Source organism: Scomber scombrus, chromosome 4, assembly GCF_963691925.1.
Source record: "Scomber scombrus chromosome 4, fScoSco1.1, whole genome shotgun sequence".
Lineage (NCBI taxonomy): Eukaryota > Metazoa > Chordata > Actinopteri > Scombriformes > Scombridae > Scomber > Scomber scombrus.
The window spans coordinates 21845017-21871219 of record NC_084973.1 but is presented as its reverse complement, the minus strand read 5'-3'; the positions used below and the strand labels follow the sequence as shown (position 1 = coordinate 21871219).

Sequence of the window (26203 nt, the reverse complement as noted above, 5' to 3'; positions counted from 1 at the left end):
TGCTTGTTGTGTTATTGTTATGAAAAAACAGTTCACTTTAATTCACATTATTGCATGACAAATATGCATGCTGACTAAAGTATGCTTATTTTTGTCTGAAGGAAAATGTTAACAGTACCTGTTCAACTGAATCTGATATTTTCTTGTTTTGACAGAAAGGATTTCATGTTAGTTGTGTACAATATAAAGGAATACACTCTTGGGTACTGCAGGGTTGATTCCAGCTCACAGACATTTTTGTTATGTCTCTCTTTGCCCATCTTCCCTGCCACTCACCCCCATGCTGTCTAGTATTAAAGCAGAGGTATCTTTAAAAATATCTTGCTTACTTGCCACATAACATCAGTTCAGTATATCTGTTGAATTTAATCTATTTAGACTCTTCTCTATTTATTGGCTGTGATTCTTGTGTTGAAGAGCTTGTTTTGTTTTGTTTTGTTTTTTTTTTTTTAATAGAAAAAGATGTCAACACAAAGAAGTCAAATAGGAGTCACAGCTCAATGTTTTATTCATTGTTGCTGTGCACGACCACTTAGAGGATATCACTGTTGATTTCAGAATACATTTCATAGACAGTCTATGCCAATCAGCGCTCAGTCCGTCACCATCTGCTGGCTCAGTGATTGGAGGATAGTCAGATCGTCCCCAGAGAGCAGGGGCCCTTTGTGGGCTGCAGGCCTGCCTGTGAGGCACCTTAACCAGACAGAGCCACCAGACACCCTCATCAGGCTACCACACACACACACACACACACACACACACACACACACACACACACACACACACACACACACACACACACACACACACACACACACACACACACACAGCAGCCAGCAGCCAGCAGCCAGCTCACGCACTATCTTTTATAAGATCAACCTTTTACAGTTGCAAGGGGTTTTTCTAAAAACACTTGTGAATTTAGTGCTTTTAAAAGTATTTGCCTATTATTCTGAACTTTACCAATTAGGACATCAACTCAAGTTTTAAAGTTATTAATAAAAAAATCCTGATTGCAAGATTTGTCCCTTGCAAATTGATTGATTTAATTTGGAACTAGATGAGCCAGTACATTTTCCAAAACACTTTTTATTAGCATCTATCAGGATATGCTGATGAGCTTCTGTTCAAAGACTGTAGCGTAACATTTTTTTATTTTAATTTTTAAATATTTGAATAGCACTGAGGGTAAAATACACTCTCTTTCATATTACAGTTGAAGTGATTTTATGATGGTTTTTTTTTTTTTATTTTAGCAATAAAACATGTTCCATATGAGTTAACCCGATAATAAATCCAATAAGGATGAATTTAATGCAACATAAAGTGGCACTGTGCCTCAATTACCCGCAAAGAGTGTAAGAGTGTCATTTTTGATAAATCGAGACGCATTATGTTCAGTGAAATATATTGCCTGTGTATTAAAATATAAGATTACCAAATGGTGACCAGCAAGGTCTGAGCCAATCTGGTGTGTGTGCGTTACTATCTCCACCAGCCAGGAAGACACTTAACATCTGGAGAGGGACCCAGGTACAGTCTGATAAAAGCCTCTGAGGAGAGAGAGCAAGAGCAAGCGAACACAAGGTGTGTGTGTGTGTGTGTCTGCAAAGTGCAAAGTGAGTGTTTTTGTGTGTGTGTGTGTGTGTGTGTGTGTGTGTGTGTGTGTGTGTGTGTGTGTGTGTGTGTGTGTGTGTGTGTGTGTGTGTGTGTGTGTGTGTGTGTGTGTGTGTGTGTGTGTGTGTGAGTAAATGCGTGTGGGGGCAGGGTGAATTTGTACTGAGATACAGATATAGATACAGAGACACACAGGAGGAGGGCAAACGGAGAGGAGTTGAAAAAGAAAGGCATCTTGGTACAGTGTGAGTGGTTTGCTGGAACTGAACCTGTAACCTGCAGTGCTGTCAGCACATTAAATAGATGAAGGCCAGCAGGCATGTAAATGGGTGGACAAGATGAAAGGCAGGAATGGAGTGGGGGTTAATGAAAGAAGAAGAAGAAGGAGAGGAGAAGGTGAGCAAGAGACAGCCAAGAACAGCTGGGGCAAATGGGAGGGATGAGGAGAGAGAGGACGACCCCTAGGGAGCCTCATCTCCCACATCAATTATGGAAGAAGTGTGTGTGTGTGTGTGTGTGTGTGTGTGTGTGTGTGTGTGTGTGTGTGTGTGTGTGTGTGTGTGTGTGTGTGTGTGTGTGTGTGTGTGTGTGTGTGTGTGTGTGTGGAAAAAAGGGGAAAAAGCATGAAAACACTGTGCAAGCTGGAAAGCAACAAATGCACAGGTCATCTCCATCTGACACTTTTTGTACAAACACACACACACAACTCAAAGGCTTAAAATTACAGCACAAAGTCTCAATTGGTGAAATGTTCTATTGTACTGTGTGCAATATTCTGGAGTGGTGAAGAAGTAATGTACAAGTACTCTATTACAAGTAAAATTCCTATTTAAAATGATCTAAAAAGTACAAAAGTATTGAGGATAAAGTACTCAGGGGCAAAATATCTATCTTATGTTATAATATTTGAACATATTACTGACAGTAATTAGTACATGCTGTACTTTAGTGCAATTTTAAAGGACTTGTATTTAACTAGATTTATGACTTTATAATTCTATAACGCCACTATATGCCTGAGCCAAATGTTGTACATTTTACTCCAATTCATTTATTTAACAACTGCAGTTACTAGTTACTTTTCAAAATAGATTTTACATTAAGAAACTATGACACACACATAAAATGCAAAACACCCAACACTGAGTGAAATAAAATTCTGCAAACTTAGGGGGGGCAATCTCAGCTGACATTGTGCCAGAGGTGGGATACACCATGGACAGGCAACATTTCACACTCACGTTCACACCTATGGGCAATTCAGTTGGGTAAGCCAATCATATTTTGTTGAGTTGAGTTGTGGGCAGCACAAGATACTTAGCAGATTAGCGACTCACAAAAGCAGTCAGTAACTCATTTTCATTTTTCTGCTGAATGAGAAACATAAATTTACTTGTTGCTAATTCTGGGCAAAATTTGACAAGAACACAGCAAAATATTTGGTTGTAGATGTTTCTGAAAACATATGCTAACTTTCCATGATGGCTTCACTTTCTGTAACAAAGCAGAAAGTCGTTATTGATTGCTTTATGGACAAAAGTTGCAGGTTTTTAACTGGTCTCATTGTGAGCATTGTCAATCTGTGAGCATTTGTATCGTTAAAACTGTAACTCTGACTGACTTTTGTTCAATTTTGTGGTGTTATTTTTGCTGTCTTTGAATTTATATTGGGTATTCAGGCACAGAAGTTAGTATCAAATAGATACATTTGTCATTATTTTTCCTACATCTAGCCTACAGTCAAGGCACATTTCAGTGAAAAACAAGCAAATTGTTTTTTATAATTTGATAATCACAGTTTTATGTTCAAGTTGTAAGAAGTCTACTATAAACATATAATTTGCATATCTAATTGTATAGCCATGGACATGGAATGGCAATAAATGGCTTAAATAAGGTCAGTGAAAAATGTCTGAGCATAGCTTACAAAAAGCTTGTGCCTTTTCCCATTTCACTGCAGGAGGTGTTGGCTGGTTAGTGTGAGACATCTGATATCTGAATTGAACTTGTTTGTATGGCCTTGCTGCCTTTACTTCTGGCAGAGAGATATTCAATCAACATTGAAATTCAAGTATGTCTAAGGTCAAACAAACAAAAAAACATTGATTTGGATCCATCTTTATTTTGGAACACTAGCTAATGATTATTCTAGATATTTTACTTTATCCCAGCTTGACAAATATATGAGATAAATCAATGTAATTTGCTCATTTCATTGATTGTTCGAAAAATAATATTGGCCTAGTCTTTTGCATTCATATTTAAATTGAGTGATGTCACGATAGTCAGATTTGTGTGGCTGGATGTCTAGAATCACGTTTTGTGTGTTGTGAAACCGGTTAGGGCAAAGAAACCTTGAATATGCTTAACTTCCATGTGACAGGGCTCGGGCTATTATTTTTATTGCTATGTTTGATTTTTTTTTTATTGTCATATGTTGTCCTGTTGAAGGCCCAGTGTCCAGGGTCATGGTTTGCCACTGCTTTTACATGCAATAGAGCCTTTTTACAATGTTATTTTCCTACTTACACCACTGATTACTGATCCATTGACATGTAAATGTTGTACCTGGTTGATAAAACTTTAAATGGCCCAACAACATTGAAGTTAGTTCATTATTGTAGAAACATGCATCCTATGTTATCTTCTAAAAATATTAATCTGCAAAGAAATTACTCAAATAAATGTGTTATAAAATAAATGGAGTAGAGTATAAATGGAGTATAAAGGGCAAATAAATGGAGTATGAAGGGCAACATCTTTCTTCTGAATAGTAGGGGAGTAGAAGTATAAAGTATTATAAAATTAAATACTCAACACAGTACCTTTGAATTGTACATAAAAAACATTTTTCAACACTAACTCTGAAAGCTTCTCAAATTCTCAGTTGCCAAGCTGCTGGTAAAGAAAATAAAATTATAGACTACAGGTCAAATGTGGTGGGTTGAAATCCATTAAATGGTATGACGACAAATGATGGTTTTCATTTGGAGTCCAGCTTTTTGCATAAATATCAAGCATTGATGTCATCACTCATGTGGCTCCACTTACTCAGTCCTGACCTGTCATTGGAAACAAGGCTGTTAGCACAGCAATGAACAAGCCTTAATGGTAGTCCCCATTCAGAAGTAATGTTTAAAGCCTGCAATCACTGCCTGAAATAAAAAGCTTTTTAAATGCGTGTGGGATGGGGGGAAGTGTGGAGTGGAATTAGTACGGGTGTGTGCATGCATGTGTGTCCACCTATCATGCCTTTCTGCTTGTGTTTATGTGCATTTCCATTCATTGCACCTTTGCTGATGAACTGTCAGCAGCTCCTCAGCTCCACCCCGCCCTCACAGCTTTCACAATGCACACTCCTTGCAGAGGTCAATATGAAATGCCAAGTGTGACGGATGCTCCCTTCACAAGATGTACGACCCCTGACCCCTCATGTAACAAGGCCAGGTCAAGATGGAACCCAAATAACATTAAAAGTCCCTCCAGTGTGGGTGTAAATGCTTCTCATTATAGAACAATTGTTTTTTTTGGTCCGATAATCACAAATGGGGATCAGTACACAGATTTGAGCAATTCATCAAGTCTTCTCCTCTCATGCATATTAAGGAAGAATCAAATGGAGGCTATCACTCCATTTATATTCATGCGGTAAGATTGAGAAATACTGGGGAGGTGGTCATTTGAATTTCAATAACATGTCAGCCGTTTTTAAATTTGAGAATTAAAATTCCAGATGAAACCTTTTCTTACAACCTCATTTGACAATTCATCCAGATCGCAGTGAATACATTTCCATCCACCGAAACCATCAGTGACCTGTCAGAAACACTGCCTGATCCCTCACCTTTTAACTGCTAACTTTGGAATCATTCATCAGTTTGAGGATGATTTGTCTGTAGTATGTGTGTGTGTGTGTGTGTGTGTGTGTGTGTGTGTGTGTGTGTGTGTGTGTGTGTGTGTGTGTGTGTGTGTGTGTGTGTGTGTGCCTATGTGCGTGTGTGCGTACGTGTGTGTGCATGTGTGTGGGAGTGTGTGTGTGAGAGAGAGACAGATAGATAGATATAGAGAGAGCGAGAGAGAGAGAGAGAGAGAGAGAGAGAGAGAGAGAGAGAGAGAGAGAGAGAGAGAGAGAGAGAGAGAGAGAGAGAGAGAGAGAGAGAGAGAGAGAGAGGTCCAATCTGGTGTACAGTATGAATTCCCATCTGGAGTGACAGGAAATCAATGTGGAAGTGCAGCCGTTTGTGCTCCAAACCTGGATGCACCTGAAGTATAATCACCTCGCAGCTGACCTTCAGGGCTTTGGAGAGCGCAAAAATGCACACACACATACACACATACACACATGCACATAAAATACTACATATGCAGTGGCTGACAAACAGCAGCTGGCACATGTACACACAGAAACACACACAGAGATTATTGAGCTGCTCTCACAGCCCTTCTTTCTCTCCCACAACATATATAGTGTTGGTTTAAGTCACCTTTGGGGTCATTGCATTGACTTATAAATGAATGCCCTGGAGACCTGACCATAAACACATAATCCTAGTGGAGGAATGGAATAAAAAATAATAATAACTGACCGGCCCATTATATACAGATACTCCCCCATGCCGTGCCGCTCACACATTTATTATATATTCATTCATCAATACATGTATGTATGTGTGGTATATGTTGCTCATAGTGACTAACCAACAGAAAATTATTACCCTAATCTGCAGATTTATCAGCTCTATTGAGTATTTCAGTGTCTTTGAGCTCATTTTTTGGTTAAGGCCCACAACTTTACTGTTTTTACAGTTTTTAACACTCTCGCCACTGCTAACAGCCTTTTTTGGCCACTATACACCTGCCAAGCACACAAAAAAAATGGTATTAGCAGCTAGGTGGTGATCTTAATGGAGCATTTAGCAGCCAAAAGGCAAGCTAAACGTAGAATAAATGTGGGACTTAGATTTATCAGATGGATAAAAATACAACTCTAAATTAATGTTGTATTGACTTTGCTGAAGTTATCCATATCAACTTAAAGGCCATATCAGTCTGCCCCCAAGTCAGCAAAAGATCATTTATTGCAGGTTGAAATTAAAGGTGTAATTTTACATGTCAATGATACAGTATGAATACGTATTTGACAACTTAAAGGACATTACAAATATCTGCTGTTGCCATTTTGTGTGTGTTTTCTTATTTGTACTTTACTTTGGTATTTAAGGTACCTGAATGCTGCATAATGTTAATCTATCTATGTGTCTGACTCATCATCATTGCACAACACAATTAGTCAGAAAAGCAGAATGTACCAAAGTTAATTTGTCCCTAACAAGACAAATCGTCCCCAGTCAACCTGTTTTAATTTCAAATTTGTCCTCACATGTGAAAAACCTGAACACACAGTCGAAACACACACTCCGTCATAACCTTGGAGGGCTGACTGATCTCAAACCTTTCAGAGAGGAGATGTCCATACCAGCAGCTGAGACCCCACTGATTATAGTCCAAAGAGGTAGCAGGGGATCATGTGTGTGTGTGTGTGTGTGTGTGTGTGTGTGTGTGTGTGTGTGTGTGTGTGTGTGTGTGTGTGTGTGTGTGTGTGTGTGTGTGTGTGTGTGTGTGTGTGTGTGTGTGTGTGTGCGTGTGCGTGTGCGTCTGGCAGCTGTGTCCCATAGCTCTGAGGTTCAAGTGACAGGTTGGTGGCCAAGCTGATAGGCAGGAGGAAGAGAGAGAGATGGAGCGATTTGATAGAAGGATGGATGGGCGTGGAGAGGAGAAAAGATGTGGGATGATGCAACACTGGTGGGGGAAGGTGAAGAGGGAGGAAGAAGGAAACAATGAATACAGATCCTGTTAGAGGGTGAAGGGAAAGAAAAAGGATAGTAAGATAGATGCTGACTCTAAATATGTTGGATGTCTCAGTCCATGTATGTTAATATGTTACTGCATAACTATATGCATTTTAGAGTTTGGACAATGTGGGTGGAGCCATTCTGAGATAGTTGATAATTCGAGTAGGTAATTTCTGCCATTATTCAAGGTCTTTCAGTTTTACGACATTATACCTAACATGACTTGATTTTCATGTTTCTCAAAGAATTTTATTCTTGAAAGGATAAAATTAAATAAAGAAATATAAACCAGAAAAATAGAATAAAGAAGGAGGAAAAGAAAAGGATACATTTAAATTCTTTAAAAAAAAATTATTTGGTGGGTTAACCTCTCAACTTCTCTATTCTATAGTAAAATTATTATTTCTTTGGAGCTTTTACTGATGTTTTCAATATGTAGCTTCAATCAGAACATAATTAGTCATTGGATTACAGACAATGGAATGGAAAACGGACAATATTTAATAGAATAGAAAACTAGGGGAAAAAATGATATGTACTATATTGGAATATATGCTGTTCAAAGTGAATTTCTAAAGGTTCATTTTGACAGTAAGTCTGTGCTACTGTGTGTGTGTGTGTGTGTGTGTGTGTGTGTGTGTGTGTGTGTGTGTGTGTGTGTGTGTGTGTGTGTGTGTGTGTGTGTGTGTGTGTGTGTGTTCTGCTGGTTTGTGTAGATACAGTATGCGTGTGTTGCGTGTGTTGGCTCAGCCCCACCCAGGCAGACCAGATGGCCCGTGCTTTACCTTCTTTTTCGTCACATATCATGTGATTATAGCTCCAGGTAATCTGCGCAATTATTATCAACACAGAGTTGTGTGGTCTGAATTAAATATAGAGGCGCAGCATCATGGCAACAACAGCAGGGTGTGTGTGCCCCACCAAGGACCACACAACGTCAACCTGGGCATGGATAAAGGTTAGCCTATGCATGTGATGGAAAAAAGCGTTTGTGTTATTTTTAGTGCATGCTCAAACTCTCAAAATGGAATATATTATAACTCCTCAGACAATCCAGCTGTTCGCAGACAAATAAATAAGAGAAAAGCGTTTAGTGCTGGAGCTGAGCTTGCCATCTGTTTTGTCTGTGAAACAAACAATTATAAAAACATAAAAGTATCAAACCTGAATGAATGAACTGTTCATTTAAGGTTTTTAATAAATCATGTAATTAATGTTGAGAAACATCCGCATGTCGTGTTGTTTCATCTTTATTTTAATATTTACAGCTTTTCATCTGTAAAGTTTTCACACATAAATCATTAATAAGGGGTACATTTTTGCAGAAAAAAATATGCTAATCCTTTGAGATAAAGAAGACTACAGCAGGACGTCTGCACAGCATGGACATTTTTTGGGGTTTATTTTGTGTGAGTGTTTCTGAACTTGCTGCTGCCTCAATATTTGACCAACTCATAGAAAGAAAATCTCTCTACATGGCTCTGTCCTCCTCTGGTCCAATGTTTTGCTTTGGTCTCTGCAGAAGGCTGTGACAGCTCTGACTGAAGCAACAGCAATTAGCCAGCCTCTCAACAAAGCTTCAGCTGATAAAAAGGTAAATTAATTGGACGGTCATTATGACAAGAAATCGATTTGTTCAGATAGAGGGCATCTCAAAACTGGGATCAGCCATTTCACAATTTTTATGCCACTAAAAGAACTGAGGTAACTGTGATTGGTTGATTGACAATGAGACACAATATTAGTCAATTTCACTTGAGATTACTTCCTCTTGAGTGGTTGCTTAAAAGCCGGTTGTATGAAGGACAATAACAGAAGAAGGGCAGCATACTGAGCTAACATGAAACTCAACAAAAAGCATGAAGCTGTGAGACACATTTGTCTACTTCTCCATAGTTATTTGTATGCTTTGTCAGACAACATATGGTAGACCAAGACAGCTCTCATGGGAGAAGGAGAAATACATGAAACATTAACCACATTTAACCCTTGACCTTTAATGTTACTGGTACATCAATGTGTCAACAAGCCATCCCATTGATGATTTCCTTAAATTTAAATTAACATAATTTAGCTTCTCTGTTACTTAATAACGAAACATAAACTGTTTTTGAAGGTGCAGACCAATCCAGTCACCCCTCTGCTAGTGTGTCACAGCGCAACTTTGTAAACATCAGAGGAAACACTGAGGTAAACATGGAGGGACTAAGCAGCAGCTCCGTTCCCATCCACATGGATCTTCTCTGCCAAGCATCCTGCTAGCCAATAAACAAGCGTTGGATAAGAAATTGGTTGACCTTCGTGCCCACATCAGTTTACAATGGGATATCAGGAACTGTAATTTCTTTGTTACATTGAAATTTCGCTATATCCTGGAATACCGGAGAGCTCCATTAAACCAGTGACTCTTTGTCTGTATACCAATATGACTGAGGACTCTGTATAACCCCATACTCCTCCTCCTCTCAAGTCATAAACATATATTTAATACTATTCTTATTCTATACAAACTCTTTTTAATGCACAAATTGAAGGAATGGGCAGGATTGCATCTCACTCTGATTGCACTTAATATGACTACATAACAGAAATAAACTCGATTGATTGACTGATTTATTGATTGAATGGGAAATAGTTGTGAGATGTGTGTTTGGATTTGCCATGTCAGAAGTCAGTGAAAAGCAGTTGTAACACAGACATACTGTGTCTCATGGGGGTGTATATGCAAGGACGGTGTGTGTGCATGACTCTGGGTTTTGTGTGTGTGTGTGTCTGTGTGTGTGTGTGTGTGTGTGTGTGTGTGTGTGTGTGTGTGTGTGTGTGTGTGTGTGTGTGTGTGTGTGTGTGTGTGTGTGTGTGTGTGTGTGTGACCTTGATCAACCAACAGGCAGTAAGTCACAGCTGTTTGTTGATGGATTGTACACAGCTCTTCATCCCAGCAGATATGAGAGCAAAGGACAGGAGACAGCTCGGACATGAAAAGTCACACACACACACACACACACACACACACACACACACACACCACACACACACACACACACACACACACACACACACACACACACACACACACACACACACAAACACAAAACACAGTCATGTTTCCATCACTTTAGAGGACATTAATTTCCCAGAGACTTCCCCTAACCATAACCTAACTCTAACCTGCCTTCAACCTAAGACCAAGTACTCACCCTAAAATTAATGATTTACATTACATTCATACATTACATACATATTTTCACTCTGTAGCTACTTACTATTTCATTCTGTATATTATGTTTATCTTGGTTAAGTTTTAGCCAACATCTTGTAACAACACCAGTGGGGTCCAACTACCATTACAGTACCTATCAAAGATAATACAGGAATCCTGCAGGTCAGTCTGAGCCACTGGCCAAATGTGCGTTTTTTTCCATTAGCAACTAGCAGGTTCACTACTCTCTTTACCTCTTTGGCCCTTTGCAAATGGGTTAATAATTGCAGTCCCTGTGCTCCTTTGAGTCACACTGTAACCATTTAATCCAAAGCTCTTAGCGCTTCATCTTTGCTAAAAGGTGTGATACAAATAAGGTAGTTATAGTTATTTAATGAATGGTGAAAACGCACAATAATTTGTTGTTAAATGGGTCCTCTACAATAATGTCTGCAGCTACAGTATCAACTGCTTAGCCAGCTTCTTCTCACATTTCTTAGTGTTTAGTACTTCTGCAGGATTTTCTAAAAACTATTCCTCTGGGGAGCAGAGACACTACTTTCAGTGGCCACATCTGTGGTTCAGTAAAATATCCCTTTTTTCATATCAAGATGTGCCATTTAGGAGGACAGCCACCGCTACAAAAAGCAACGTCTGCTTGCACACATAGAACACCACAGAAAGGCTGTAAAGTGTGAAGATATGGGTGGTGGCTCATCTGGCAAGAGGGAAATGCTCATACAGGCCTGTGGTTCAAGAAAACTATATGCAGTATGTATGCTGTATATATGTCTGGGGAATAACTTTTAGCAATTATGTGCTGAAAAATAACTTTTTAGTATATATTTTATGTATTATCTTTATCCATAACTTAGATGGAGTTTATCATATGGGAATCCAACACATTGTTACATTATGTTACATATTATAATACATTTAAACATATTTCTTCTATCTGTATACTTGCTGTTAATGGCAGCCAACTGTAATGGAGTGGAAGATATTGTGAAAATGTACATCATATCTACCTAACAATATTGCTGTGCTCTTTTAAAGCTATTCCTCTATACCTATAATATTCTCATCTGCTAGTACCATATATATCTACTCAAGTTCACCAATATTTTTGCATCTACTCACCTCAGGATTTCTTTGAGCAAAATAGCATCCGATTACCTTTCCGGTCCACTCCGTATATTATAATGAGTTTAGTCTTGTGGGCGTGTTTCAGCACAACCTAGGTCCTCAGTCCGAGGCTGACTGTGCCAGAGCCAAAGATGTTACACAAGCATCTGTTCTTCCCACGTACTGTAATATTTTTCTCACTCCTGCTGCTCTTTTAATACACCGAGCTGGTGAACTGCTTGTCTCTTCCATTAACTCTAATTCTATTCAAATGAGTGCTGCTAAAGACTGATTTGCACTGATGTAATCTAACAAAGAGGTAACCTTTTAGTTAATGACAGTCCACATATTCATAAAACCAGGAAATTATTATTATGATTGTAAGGATGCTTTACTTTGCACCAAGTCTGACATTATACATCTGGCTATATAACAGATCATATGCAGAGTGTTTAAAATATTTTTCCTCCTCTTTTCTGTTTTGCGTCTCATATAGAAAATTGAAGGACTTACAGAGACAGAGAGACACAGAGAAATGATTATCAAACCAAGCCTTCTTCATTTTTATCTAATTGTGGATGTCTGAATCAGACAATCTCCAGAGGTCAGACAGTATTGTCTTCAAGCTAGTTATACATTTTGAAACTGTATTAAGGCCACTAGACACTCATGATACTGTGTAAAACCAGCATGATGAAATATTATGAGTTAGGGTCAACTATTCTGTGTTAGGAATAACTGGTGCATGATAAAACATGCTCACAAATCATTCTGTGATCTCAGTTAGATGTTCTTGTTTTCAGGGTATGAGAGGAGAGGTGGGATCACACTCATAGGCAACTTGTTTCACCTCACTTTTGTGTCTGACAAGCCCAGACAATCCTTCCAGATAACAGTTATCAGCCACCATCAGGCGCCATATCTTTACCGTTAAGGTCCTGCTTGAATGACCAGCATGGCAGATGGATGGATGGATATCTTCATCTCATCTTCATCTTTCTGCAAGCTGCTTTCTTTTGGAAATGTGGGTGCAGTACACCGACAGGTAATTGTTCATCCATACAAGTGGAAATAATTCCGGTAAAAATCTCTTTTTAGCTACCATAGCAGGACTGTGAGGATGTTGCCTTGTAGTAACTTTACATCTGGCATCATAGCAGGTGAATAAGAAGGGTTAACTGCAATGCAGTCATGGACACCTACAGATTTAAATTAATAGTTCAGTATTAGATTTCTTCTCTTGATAGCACCACCACTGTAACACTACCTTAGATGGATGTATTGTACATGATCAGGCTGTATGGTGCTTTAATTATATTCCCCACAATAACTTGTTTACATTTAGTTTGTTATATGAGTGAAAATGGGGATGGGTTCACCTTATTTCATCATTAAATGTGGAACAATTCAACAGTTGTTTCATTCACTTGACAGAGAGTAGGGATTGCTGTGAGCAGAAGGTTTGAAGGAAATTACTTTGCTTGATGTGTGAGAAGATAATTCAGCCTTTTTTCAACTTGCTTCATGTTGTATTCACACTAAACAAGCCAGACTGGTTCGAGATTATAGAAAGGCAGTAACTCAAATAACCAGTCATTACAACCAAGGTATGCAGAAGACCATCTCTGAATGCACAATACGTCGAACCTTGAAGGAGATTTGTGCCACTCCTGTCAACTAAGAACAGGAAACTGAGGCTACAATTTGCATGGACTCACCAAAAGTGGACAATACAACATCAGAAAAAAAGTTGCCTGGTCTGATGAGTCTCCTAAATTCACTGTACTCAAATGGCATCCACAGTCACCAGATTTCAATCCAATAGAGCACCTTTTGGATGTGGTGCAGTGGGAGATTTGCATCATGGATATGCAGCCAACAAATTTGCAGCAACTGAGTGATGCTATCATGTCAATATGGACCAAATGCTCTGTGGGATGTTTCCAGTACCACATTGAATCTATGCCACGAAGAATTAAGGCAGTTCTGAGGGCAAAAGGGGGTCCAACCCGGTACTAGCAAGGTGTACTTAAAAAGTGGCTGGTGATTGTATACTGTATGTCCATTTACTTAAATAGTCTTAACTGAAGGGAACTAATGTTTTGCAGGAACAACTTTATCAGATAAATATCACGAGTTTTCTCCAGCTCTCATATATTTTACATATCATTTCCATTTGATCCATTAGTTAACTTCTCCTCTCCTTAAGGACCGGCACTTAGGGAGAGGAATCTCCATGAATCTCTATTACTGATGACATGCTTATTAATTTTCCATGCTTGTGTTGATCTCAAGACTTTTTTTCATCAAGTTTTTGACACAACAGGCAGTGCAACAGCAGGGCAAGGGCTGCATGGAATAAATATACAATGAAAGATTATGTAAAATAAAAATAATGATGTGACTAAAATAAACCCAGTCAAAGCACAAGAAAGCAGTGCTCTGTTCCTGAGTGAAGTGCAATGTTAGAGTACATGACCACAGGGTGGAAAAGCAAAATAAGATGACAAGCTCTGTTCCTTCATTCAGAGTAGATGGATGAAACCCTGTCAGCAAATTAACAAGTATGTGGCAGCTTTCACACGTGCATGTTTTCACTCCTGTCCCTTGTCACAGTGACCTGAGAGGGTGAGAGGGAGGTGAGACTTTTAACATACTACTCTTTTAACCTCATGCTCTCACGTTTTGATGACTGCAGGGACACAGGCTCAAATTCTTGTTTAAAGGACCAAAGTGGAGTTCTATTAATATATATGTCTTTATGCGAGATTGAATATGCATTTGAATGGATCAATACACATACCAATAATACATCAGTTAAGAAGTTAAATCAGTTCAAAGTTATACCTGCAAAAATTGATTTTCTGTCCACTTTTTTGGGCAACAGAAACAAGTAACATCATCATTAACATCATCCTTTAAGCGCAAATGGTAAACTTGTTGGAAAACTGTTGCTAATTTTTGCTTTACAGAGCATTATATTAACATTATCATTCATTTGGAGTTGTGTTTCTGTCCAAATGAAGAATGAAACTCCAATACTCATGGTCTTGTAGCTCTGTTTTTGATCTCTATCAACTCCTGAGAAAAATATCTGGCACTTTAGTTGCTCAATGCTCCATTATGTTCACCAAGTAGTCGCAAAATGTTTCTGGTTGCTGTTTGGTGCTGAGCAGATAGTTTACAGAAAGTTTTTGGAGCTTTTTCACTAAAGCAGCTGCCTACTGAGGCTAAAAATTTCGCTATGAGAGCAGTGACAGTTAAACCAAAACATTGTTGCAGCCGGACAGCAAATAATTCTCTGTAGCATCATACAAGCAACAACTCTTACATTACACACTGTCATTGGATATTTTATTACTCTTATTATGATCATGTTATGTAATATTAAACTTTTAGTCATGTTACCTTTCCATATTCAATGTTAACAATTTCAATGGAAAAATCCAAAAGTTGTGGACTTCAGCAGATGTATCTTACTGTAAGTTTGCAAATAAACAAAAAATCTTATTTTGGGCTTCATTTTATTGAGACATTGAAATCCAGCCTTCTGGTCTTTTAATCACTTCCTGACTTCATAATTGTTGGTTTTATGGTAACTGTCGCTTTCACAAAATCAGTTCTGTATTCACTTTTAGTCAAGAAGCTCACAGCACAGAATGTTTATAGCTTTGGGAGAGAGTTGTTTATACCCAAACACACTGATTAGTCTTTCCCTTGCAAAATTAACAACATATGCAAAATCGTAAATCAAGTGACATTTCTCATTTATGTCTTTGTCACCCTGGTTGTGACTCTGGGTTCCTCACAGGATGACACCATTAATGAGAAACACACTCCCATAAATTATGACTTTTTGGCTCTTCCTAAATTATAACCACATTTTATTGCTAACCGCTGCACCCATGCCACTGGATGGCAATCACATTGAAGCCTGTTGCAAATACTACTCAAACTATTTGTTCCACACAATATTTACTGTACCCATATGGTGTTCTGCCCGGGTCAGTGGTGGCTCTGAACTGTGACTATGAAAATAGCAGGCATTTTAACAGAAAACGTTGGGATGCCCTAAAAGAAAATAATTGGATGTAGCTGTGTTGTAGTTATTTTTACCTCCTCAAAGAGGCTGACAGCATTGAGAAACCAGGTCATAGATTATTGTGGTATAAAGGTGATTGGCATCTTCCCTCAACATTTGGAGGGTGTTTTCTTCATGGCCACTGAAACTAAGTTTCTCCACACAAACAGTTTCACAGGATTATCCTTGCACTCCTGGCTATATCAGTCAGTTACAGCCTTGTGCTGTGTGTTTGTGTATATGTGAAAATTAATGTATGTGAGTTTGACTTTTCTCTCTTGGTGGTGTGTCTTTTTTGGTCTATTTCTCCTTCTGTTATGGTCATTTTGCTCTTAGACATCTGGTATATGGGTCAATGACGTGACGCCTACATTTTCAGTCTAACTGCATTTTTTTTCAGTTAGAAAAAAGTTTACATTGATAAAAAAAATACCATATATATGTAGTACCTTTCCTTTATATGTAATCACTTTAACTTTTCAAAAACCACAAGTTATTAGTAATTTTTCTGTTATTTAAAGTGACAAAATATCATGTGGTGCGACCAATAATACCAATAACTGTATTAAATTCAGAGTAAAATATCACTTTTAATCTTAATCACTGATACAGTATGCTTAACTAATTATATCAATCATTTTTAAGCAATTTACAGGAAAAATAAGTCTTACATACATTTCAGAAGGCAACTGTGACATTATAGAACATAAATATGAGATTATTATTTACAAAAACTTAAAGGAAATGCAAATAATTTGTTTCGAAACACTTAAATTCATTTATTTTAAGATAGATCATGGTCGCACCACATGACTTTTTTAAGGTCAGATCTAATTCATCGAGATGGAAAAACACATAAAACACCTCATTTACTATTTTCATATGTATTTATGTGTACTCAACATTCTTAATGTTTGAATTACTGCAATAGATATTCCAATATTTTTTTATTTTTAAATAAATCCTTATACGTCATTGACCCATATATGTGTGAGTGTGTGCACGTTCAAATATGCATCTGACCGTCAGATGAAGAGCAGACTTCTATCCTGAGTCCCTGAGCTTCCCTCCAACATCACCCATGGGCTTTGTTTTGATCCCCTCGCCAGTCATTCTCCTCAGCCACCTCTTAAGCCCTGTGCATATGATATTTTGTGTGTGTTTGTGTTTGTGTGTGTGTGTGCACACACAGGCATACAGGGCCACAGGGATGCTTGCACAGTGGCCCTATAAGCCTTTTGTGCTCCAAATTTACACCGTCTTGCCCTTATTCCCACTGCCAATTTCTCCCCTGCTCGTTTCTCAGTGTATGCAGTGCAGGGCTTATAGCAGCAGAACAAGGCTTGGCTCTTTTCCCCGCTCACTCTGCCATCAGAATTCTCAGAGGTATACTCCTCTTGCTGCTTCTTCACAGCCCAAGGCTTTTTTCAGAGTGTGAGAGACAGTTGCTCTCGCCCTCGTTCTTGTGAATCCTCGCTGAGAATCTTCTGCTGGATTCTTCTCGGTTTCTGAGAAGTTTTAGATGAATGATGCATGCTTTAGTGTTCTGGAAATCATACAAGAAAAGGCACCACTTCCGTGCATCTTGCATCCTTAGTGAGCCATCATACCATGAGACACTTTCAAGGAAATTTAAATGTATTCTTGGTTAAAGCTCGTACAGAATGCAGGTTGCTAATGGAATAGGAATGACACACATTTTGAATTTTGTATGAATGTAAGCATTATAATTCTCAGAATGATGCATGCAAACACTTACATAATCAGAAAGCTATGGCATCAGTCACACAGTGATGTTAAATTTTACTCTGCACAATATATCTGAATAATCTCTCTTTGAATTTCAAATTTTCTCTGTACCCTGCAGCTGCCAGGCTTCATAAAATAACAACAGCAGTGGCATGAAGGCCTATTTCATTGTTTACACCTTTACGGGTCTCTCCTCTTCACAACAAGGCCACCTAAATGCCTTAAAGGTACATTTAGTACTGCTTAAGTGCTTGAAATGTGTTTATATGCTTTGTACAAGGGTATAATGTCTCCAGTGGGCTTTTATGTATTCGACAAAGCAATAATGTCTGCTCTGCTCTGTATTTTGGCCAATGTCCAGATTACTGCAAGACCTAATCAGCTTAATATGAAGTGTAGCAGATATTGTTCCGTGAACAAGACATAAGGTGTAGTTAGAAAAACTGATCATAAACCATAAAGATGCTCAGCAAAGCACAGATTACCACTGCCATGCTTTATGACCTGACATTTTTAAAATCTGTCTGGGTTTATCAGGAAGAGGCAACATAACAAAGGTTTGACTTTCTGGACCATAATATTACCATTATAATACTTAACAAAAGTACAAATTCAGTAAAACTATGCAAATTTAATCCAGTATATTATTTAAATGTCAAGTTTATTGTGCAGTGTTGTCTGTCGGGACCAGTTTACAATACAGCAGCAATAAGTTCTGCATCTCCACTGGAAGATTGTTATCCCTCTGGGTCCAGGATTAGAGGCATTCATAAAGAAAACTGCTGTACACACACACACACACACACACACACACACACACACACACACACACACACACACACACACACACACACACACACACACACACACACACACACACACACACACACACACACACACCGACTAGCAAATCTGACTCAGACAAGGAGACTCAGACAAGGAGACTCATTGTCAGGACTATAGCCACAGTTTTAGAAATACTTTTGTCTTTGATTCTAAAGGTGCCAGTATACTCCAACAGAAGTGCTTATCAGATGGTCTAACAGCTACAGAAGCCCCAACCCACCCCCCACCCCCGACAGAAGGTGGAGGTGAGAAACTACACTCTTAATTCTTTGCACAACCATACCTATCACATTTGATGTGTACAAATGAGCAAATGAGTGCAACACTATCAATGTCTTTTAGGAGAAACTGTATGAAATGTTGCACCATTATCCCCATATTTAAACAATTATCATATCTCACACCTTTCAGTGATGGCTAGCTTTACACTTTGCCTTTGAGTGTGGCCGTTCAGAGCTGCTATTAACAACAATCTCGTTCTATGTTCAACCAAAAAGCTCCAATTAAGAAAATAGAATGGGTCTCTCTCTATTATATCTGTTGTTAGAATTGTCCATATATTTTTCATATTCACTTGTCAAATTATGTCTTGTATGTGTGACAAAAATATTCTAAACTCATATATTATATGACATCATTTCACATAATTTTTGCAAATTCTAATGACCTAAATTGAGGTCTAAATACTTCCATCTACACACCAAAAGGAATAAACTAGAAGAGAAACATTGAATAATTTATTTGATGGCCTAAAAGTAGTCACATTTTAACAAACTTGTAAAGTTTAGTGAGTGAATGAGTTATGTTTGTAACTGTAGAATCAAATTATTTTCATTTTGCTCAAACCCCCAAATTCCCAGGAAAATGACAGAGAATATGACCTCAATGTCTTCAGTGGCAGCCACAGTACAGCACACTGCACCGACCGAACACCCGACAGTCACACACACGTTCTCATGATTGTTAAACAGACACACTGACTCCACTATGAGGCTCACATGCACTTATACCATGACACATTAACGACAAACCAACCAACATTGGAAATGGCCGTTGAGGGGCTTATTGACCCCCATTAATGACTCATAGAGAGCCATATTAATTCACAGGGGACACATTACTCAGGGATGTGTTAATATGTGTGTGGGCGCATGTGTCTGCCTCCCTGTCTGTATTTTGACTTTATTCAAATCTATGCAGGCCTATTTTTTGACAAGGCAGATAATTATCTCTTTTCCGTTTGTTTATATGTCTATCTTTTTGGGCCTTTGTGTTTCTTTCTTTTGTGTTTGTGTAGCTGTTGTAGCTGCAGCAACCATATTTTGGCAGAAGAATGCATAAAAAACTAGGATGTGTGCCATTAAGAGCAGCGGCGGATGCAGACAGTATCAGTGCTGGGATAATGATAGCTGGATGGGAAGGCAAGGATTAGCACGCGGCTAAGCTTGTTGTGACCACAGATTGCGGAGCACTCGAAATGAGCACTGCCAGGCCACGGCCAGGGTGGATTAGAGTTGTGTGGGACTGATGGGGGCAGGGGCTGGATAGCTGCATGATTGACTAGATGGTTGACTTAAAGGCTAGCTGGCGGGTTTAATGGTTGACTGGCTGGTGAATTTGTTGCCTGGATTGTTGGAAGTCTGGCAGGCTGCCCTCTGTAGCTGTTACTGGCAGGCAAAGGAGCCACCAAGCTCTTGGATTGATAGGTCATAATGTCAGGTCACAAACCAGTGTGATCTACACTGAAAAGGTTTACATTTGGCAGTGTTTAGCATCCCCATAGCGACTGCTAATCAAACAGAAATTCAGACTAACTTCTAAATGACTTAATGTATTAAAGTAGACGTGTACAAAGCCACAATAACACAGAGACCTCACAGCTTATTTTATATTCTTTGCTCGACATCTGCTGTAACACACCATGAACATGCAGAAACAGATCAAGGAATCCCTAAATGACAGTTTTCAGTATACTGAGTTTCCAGTATATTAGATATACCTAGCTATAACTAATGCAGTTAATCCATCCATGAAAGTTACAATAGTCAGTTTTTGGGCAGCTGTGACTCAGGAGGTAGAGCGAGTTGTCCACTAATTAGAAGATCAGGAGTTCGATCCACAGCTCCTCCTCTTCCTCCTCCACTTCAGCAAAATATTGAACCTCAAATTGCTCTCGATGGCTGCACCAGCGATGCGCGAGTGTGGGTCTGAATGAGCATTTGATTAGATCCTGCAGATTGGCACCTGGCATGGCAGCTGCTGCCGTCAGCGTATGAATGTGAGTGTGAATGTTGACATGTATTGTAAAACGCTTTGAGTGGTTAGACTAGAAGAGTTCATTAGTGTTGATTTACCTGTATATTTATTATGGAGGCTGTAGTTTGTGGTGCTGTTGATTTGTATGGTATTACACTGAGATATGTTCCTAATTTTTGAATCTTACTGAATATTATAAACAGCTCTCACCTAAAAAACACCTAATAAACTGTCAAATGAGCGCAGATTTTGATGATACCCAAATCGGACAAAACAAAATGATATATTTGTCCATCAACTACACTAAATGAAATGAAATGAACATTAATATGGTCGTACCAAGACAGCTTATACAAAGACAAATGAAATATAATATAATAAAATATAATTTGAAATAAATCCTTCTGGTCCAACGACCACTCAAACATTGGACTACACGAAATGAACAGACATTTGTATGTGCCCATTAAATTATCCTCAGTTATACAAACATAATTATATTTTCCATAATACCATGAGTGGAATAAAACTGTCGCAAACATATTAATAACAACAACAACAACAACAACAACAACAACAACAACGACAAGTACAGCATAACATTGACTTTGAACAAAATACTGTAATCTCACACCACATCAGTGTGCTGAGTTTTTTCAGTGGTGATTACTTTGGTAAAGGTGAATTTACAAGTGACTGCAGTTTTGCCAAAGGAAGAAGAATACACAACATAACTTAAAGGCAAGTGAGAAACAAACTAATTACTCACTGACTAAAGTGTGCTGAAGAATAGAGCCACTCAGTTACATCAGGATTTGAATTTATGTAGCATTACTATTGACATAGATTAGATTACACACATTAGATTGTGTGTTTCAAAAGTGTAACCTGAAGTCTGCCCCTACTATGATGATAGTCTTTTCATCTTTAGGTCTCTAACTTCTGCCCCCCCTCCACCCGACACACACACAAAGACATCATAGACTTCACCTGTTTTGACCGCTTAGATGCCGACCTTTCAGGTCATCAAACCACACTCTGACTAACTCTGTAATAGGACAGGCTCACACTAGTCACTATAAGATATGATTGTGCTGCTGTCATGTTGGAATAAACTTAGTGGTGAAAATCTGAATCTTGATCTCTGAGTAGTACAACAACACACGGCTGCCTCAGTGGAGACTGCACAATGCCACATTGTGAAGGCAGCGACAGGCCTCATTAGCAGCACCACATCCTGGTTATCTGATCTCCGTGCACAGTCTGACTTGTACCGACGCTTGTTAACTTATGACTCACCTCGAGATCAAAGGCAGGGGTGTCAAACTACCTGCCAAAGCCACCTTTCCTGATAAAATGATGCCAAAAATTTACTAACATGTAAAACTAAAGAACTTTATTGAACTGGGACTATTTGGTGCTCATAAGTGTTAGTCAACACTGACTCTGCTGCTGATGAGATTTGTTCTCATGATCTGTGTTAAACCAGAGATGTGGGTGTAATAAGATAAAAGGTGCTATAATATGAATAAGATTTGACATGGGAACAGTTTAAATGGGTTTATCCTTTGCATTAAGTAGTTTAATATCCCTCTCCGCCGAGTTCTAATAATATTCTTTCCTCAGTTTACATTCTCCATTTAACTACTTACTAAGCAAGCATATGCCATGACTTATTTCATTGTTATTTACAGTAAATGATACACACAGCCAACAGTGACAATGTTAGCCTGCTTCTTCCTCAGGAATTCTTCATTGAAATTAATCACCCAATTTTAAAAAAAACAACCTTAAATTTAATTTGTACGTTGAGAAACTGACACTAAGGACAATCTTGGCATTACAGATTTGACCATAAGACTCACATACAACAAAACTGTCACATTCAGCAGATTTGGAGCAACATTAGCATTAGTTTGGAGGTGTGTTTCTGACCAACTGGTGTATGTAAGTCCAATATTCACTCTCTTTTTTTGGTTCTAGTGTGGTCTCCACCAACTCCTGAGGGAAATGTTTATTTAGCCGCCATTTATTTATTCTCTGCCATTCACTGCAGGGCAGGCTGTGTACATTTGGTTTATCAGATCTTTTTTACTGTAAAAAGCTGTGTCTGAAAACAATGCTAGTGAGAGTTATTAGAGTGAAGAAAAAAACTTTAAGTTGCAGGCTGGCCGACCCAAAACAATGAGCTTACAGGGTGGACTGTGGACTCAAGTGAAGATTATTTGCGGGTTCATCACTACAAGCAACATCTTTCCCTTAACACGTAGCCACTTCATTGATTGTGGTGCATTGCCATCTAAAAATATTGATTAGAGCAGCAAGTCGGAGATGTTATTTGGCCACGTTTTTATCAGTAATTCAAATACTTTACCATTTCTATCTGCCCTTGAGAAAGAGAATGTATTCCATTTTAATCATTATCACTCGTCATATGCTGCATTTTATAGCAAAACATATGCTTCTCTGCAGTTGGTTCTGAATGCAGCTGCAAAGGCTTTTAAATCAAACTAATAGAAAAGACTGCATCACCCATCACATTCAGAACATATTTGAAGAGTTTATTGATTTCCTTTATGGAATTAAAATGGATTACCCCGAACCAACACTACACTTATAAACTCTTAATGTCCTTTTGGACAATTATGTATTATGGTTTGAAGGGTGATTTTTAGAGTGCCTTTTGTACTGAACTGCCAAATAGAAAGCTGCCTCCAATTTCATCTTCATTTAACCAATATAATCAATTGTAAAACAGGGCACAGGCCTATTCCCTCTGCTCATAACCTAGTCTTACCTTCACTTAATAGATATGTCTCTGAAGTTAAAGAAATAATTTACTTTTATCCACTTAGGTATGCATGACAGGAATGGCAAGGTTATAAAAGTACAACATTTTCCTTAGTGCAGATTCTCAATTGAAATAACCTTCAAAAACTGGGCTTGGTTTCCCCTAAACAGTGTTGTACAAAAACAACTAAAGACGTTCCTAGTGAAAAGACAACCACCTCAGGCAGAGAAACAAGTGAAAAAGTCAAGGACATATCACAGTCTTCATGACAAGAATTTTATTTTATTTTATTTTTTTTTTTAATACATTTTGCATTAAATTAAAGAGTTTTTTTCTTTACAACATACATTAAGCCGTGAATCAGATGTTAAGGAAGTGGAGAGAGTAGGGCAAAAAACGTCACAATATCTTACAAGCTTACAAAGTTTAAAAGGTTTTTGAAGTTGAAAAGAGAGATGATTTGCATCTAATAGCAGTGTATTATAACAAGGGTGAAAGACAAAAAGGCACACACCAAAGAACCTCACTGTCCACAGTCAAACCCAATCCAGTCTTTAAAAAGTTCAAACCTCTGTCATCAAAACGCTCCATGTTACAGAATCTTAAATGCACCCATGGCTAAATTTACTCGTCTACACAGGGTGTGGACATTTAACCTACTGAACCAGACAGATTTTCCCTGTATGGACACGACAACTTTCCAAGGCAAGAGCTGACACAACTGAACATTTATATACAAGAAATGTTAAGTTGTAGATCAGCATTATTCCAAGCCTGGGAAACTTGCTGGTTCATGGGAGGGTGTAAATAGGGCCTTGGAGCGCCAAGTAACCGGTCTACAGTGCAGTGGGGTTCTGGAAGTCTGGAGTAAATACACCCTTTCTTACTAATCTTGGTGAGTAATTGCTGGGATAACTGTCTCAACTGACCCCAGACCATATTTCTGAAGGGGAACTTCTTCCTAGCTCCCACTCTTCCTCGGTCATTTGCAACTGAACCCTGCAAGCGTCTATGTCACGTTAGTCAGGTCACAGATCCTACACGTCCTTCTCATGTTAGCTGTGGATTGAGACATAGTTGGCTTTCCTCCATTGAGAAACAGAAAATTGCTTGATATCAAGAAAACTTTTTCTTATCTACACATACAACACTAAGGGAGTGCTCTGTTGATTTAAGTGTTGGGGGGAGAAGGGGGGTGATCAATAAAAATTCTATTGAAATTTTGAAAAAAGCAACAAAAAAAATGTCTGATTGGTATTAGTCGCACTCTCAGCCATTCTTAAGGCCTTGAGAATGAGAGTTAGTGAAGCGAAACAAATATCTATAAAACATCCTTAACCTGTGTTTTCTCTTAGAAAAAGGGGGTTATTTAAGTTACATTTGTTAATATTGTTGTTCAACTTTCTTCACAGGAACCAGCCTGTTTATGCAACTGCCTAACAACTGAGTGTTATGATTCACACAAGAAGCCTAGAGCTGTGTTAGTACACCAGGTGATTTTGTGTATCTCATACTGTACGCTTGCTAGTGTGGTCGTTGCATTAGCATTGCAGTGTACGGGAGAGATACACATACATTGGCCTTTCTCAAGTAACAAATGTTAATTGTTCAGTTAATCAGTCAATTAACCTTCACTCCAAACAAACAAACAGCAAAAATAAAAGTAAAAACAAATACCAGGACTTTTGTATAAAATAGAAAATCAAAAACACTCACAACGTCTTCATCGACACTGCCAGCACAACATAAAGGGCTGCTTTAAGCGCATTAATGGCACAATCAGAAATGAACCACAAATATGAGGTGTATGTGTGTGTTTGTGCATATGTGTATGTGTGTGTGTGTGTGTGTGTGTGTGTGTGTGTGTGTGTGTGTGTGTGTGTGTGTGTGTGTGTGAGAGAGAGAGAAAGAGTAAAAGAAGAAAGACAATCCTTATTCCTCTCCTCCCTCTGGTCTGTAAGTGTGTTATGTCTAAGGACCAGAAATACAACAATAACACCTACATTCTTTAATTGCATTTTTATCAAACCAGGGAAATATCATGATGTAAGAAAAATAAAAAATACTACTAGGAGACAAGTTAACAGCTATTAAAGAAAACATTGTCACTACTTTAGGGTGTAAGGCACAAATTTACATGTGGAAAAAGAAGCAGGCAGTAGAGATGTTTTCATAGTTTTCTTTTTCGCCTGCTCATCTGCGTGACGCTGCGGTAGAAGACGATACGTTCCGGGATGGAGGCACCGCTCCGTTTGCTTGCAGCAACACTTACAGCTTCTTTTTTGTATGTGTGTATACAGATTCCCATACTGTTGCTGCCGCTGCATCTCTTATTTCTTTGCAACATGCAACAGTGAGCTTTGATGGCACCGGTAAGCCAGCAACCAATCAGGACAAATGTTACTGACTCACACAAAACCACAGTGCTGATTGGGGGAGGGGGGGGGGGGGTGCTCATTGCAGGAGTAAAAGGGTGAGGTTCAGGAAGTCTTTTTTATGATTGGTCTAAAACAATGGAAATTCTGGTCCGTGAAGGTAAAAGTCCCTGTCTGGCACAGTTTAAATAAATATCTCCTCCTCTTCACAGAGGTCACATATATCTCAAGCTGCAGGTCCCACTGAGCACACAGTAAGACCTAGTGGACCTTTAGTCATTAAGAAAATTCTACTGGCTCCAGTTTAATGAC

The 26203-nt window shown here is 38.6% G+C and overlaps 1 protein-coding gene across 1 annotated transcript in view; it reads left to right on the top strand.

The window, feature by feature from the left end:
- commd10 (COMM domain containing 10) overlaps positions 1–26203 on the top strand; it is a 148636-nt gene that overhangs the window by 77857 nt on the left and 44576 nt on the right. The window lies entirely within an intron of this gene.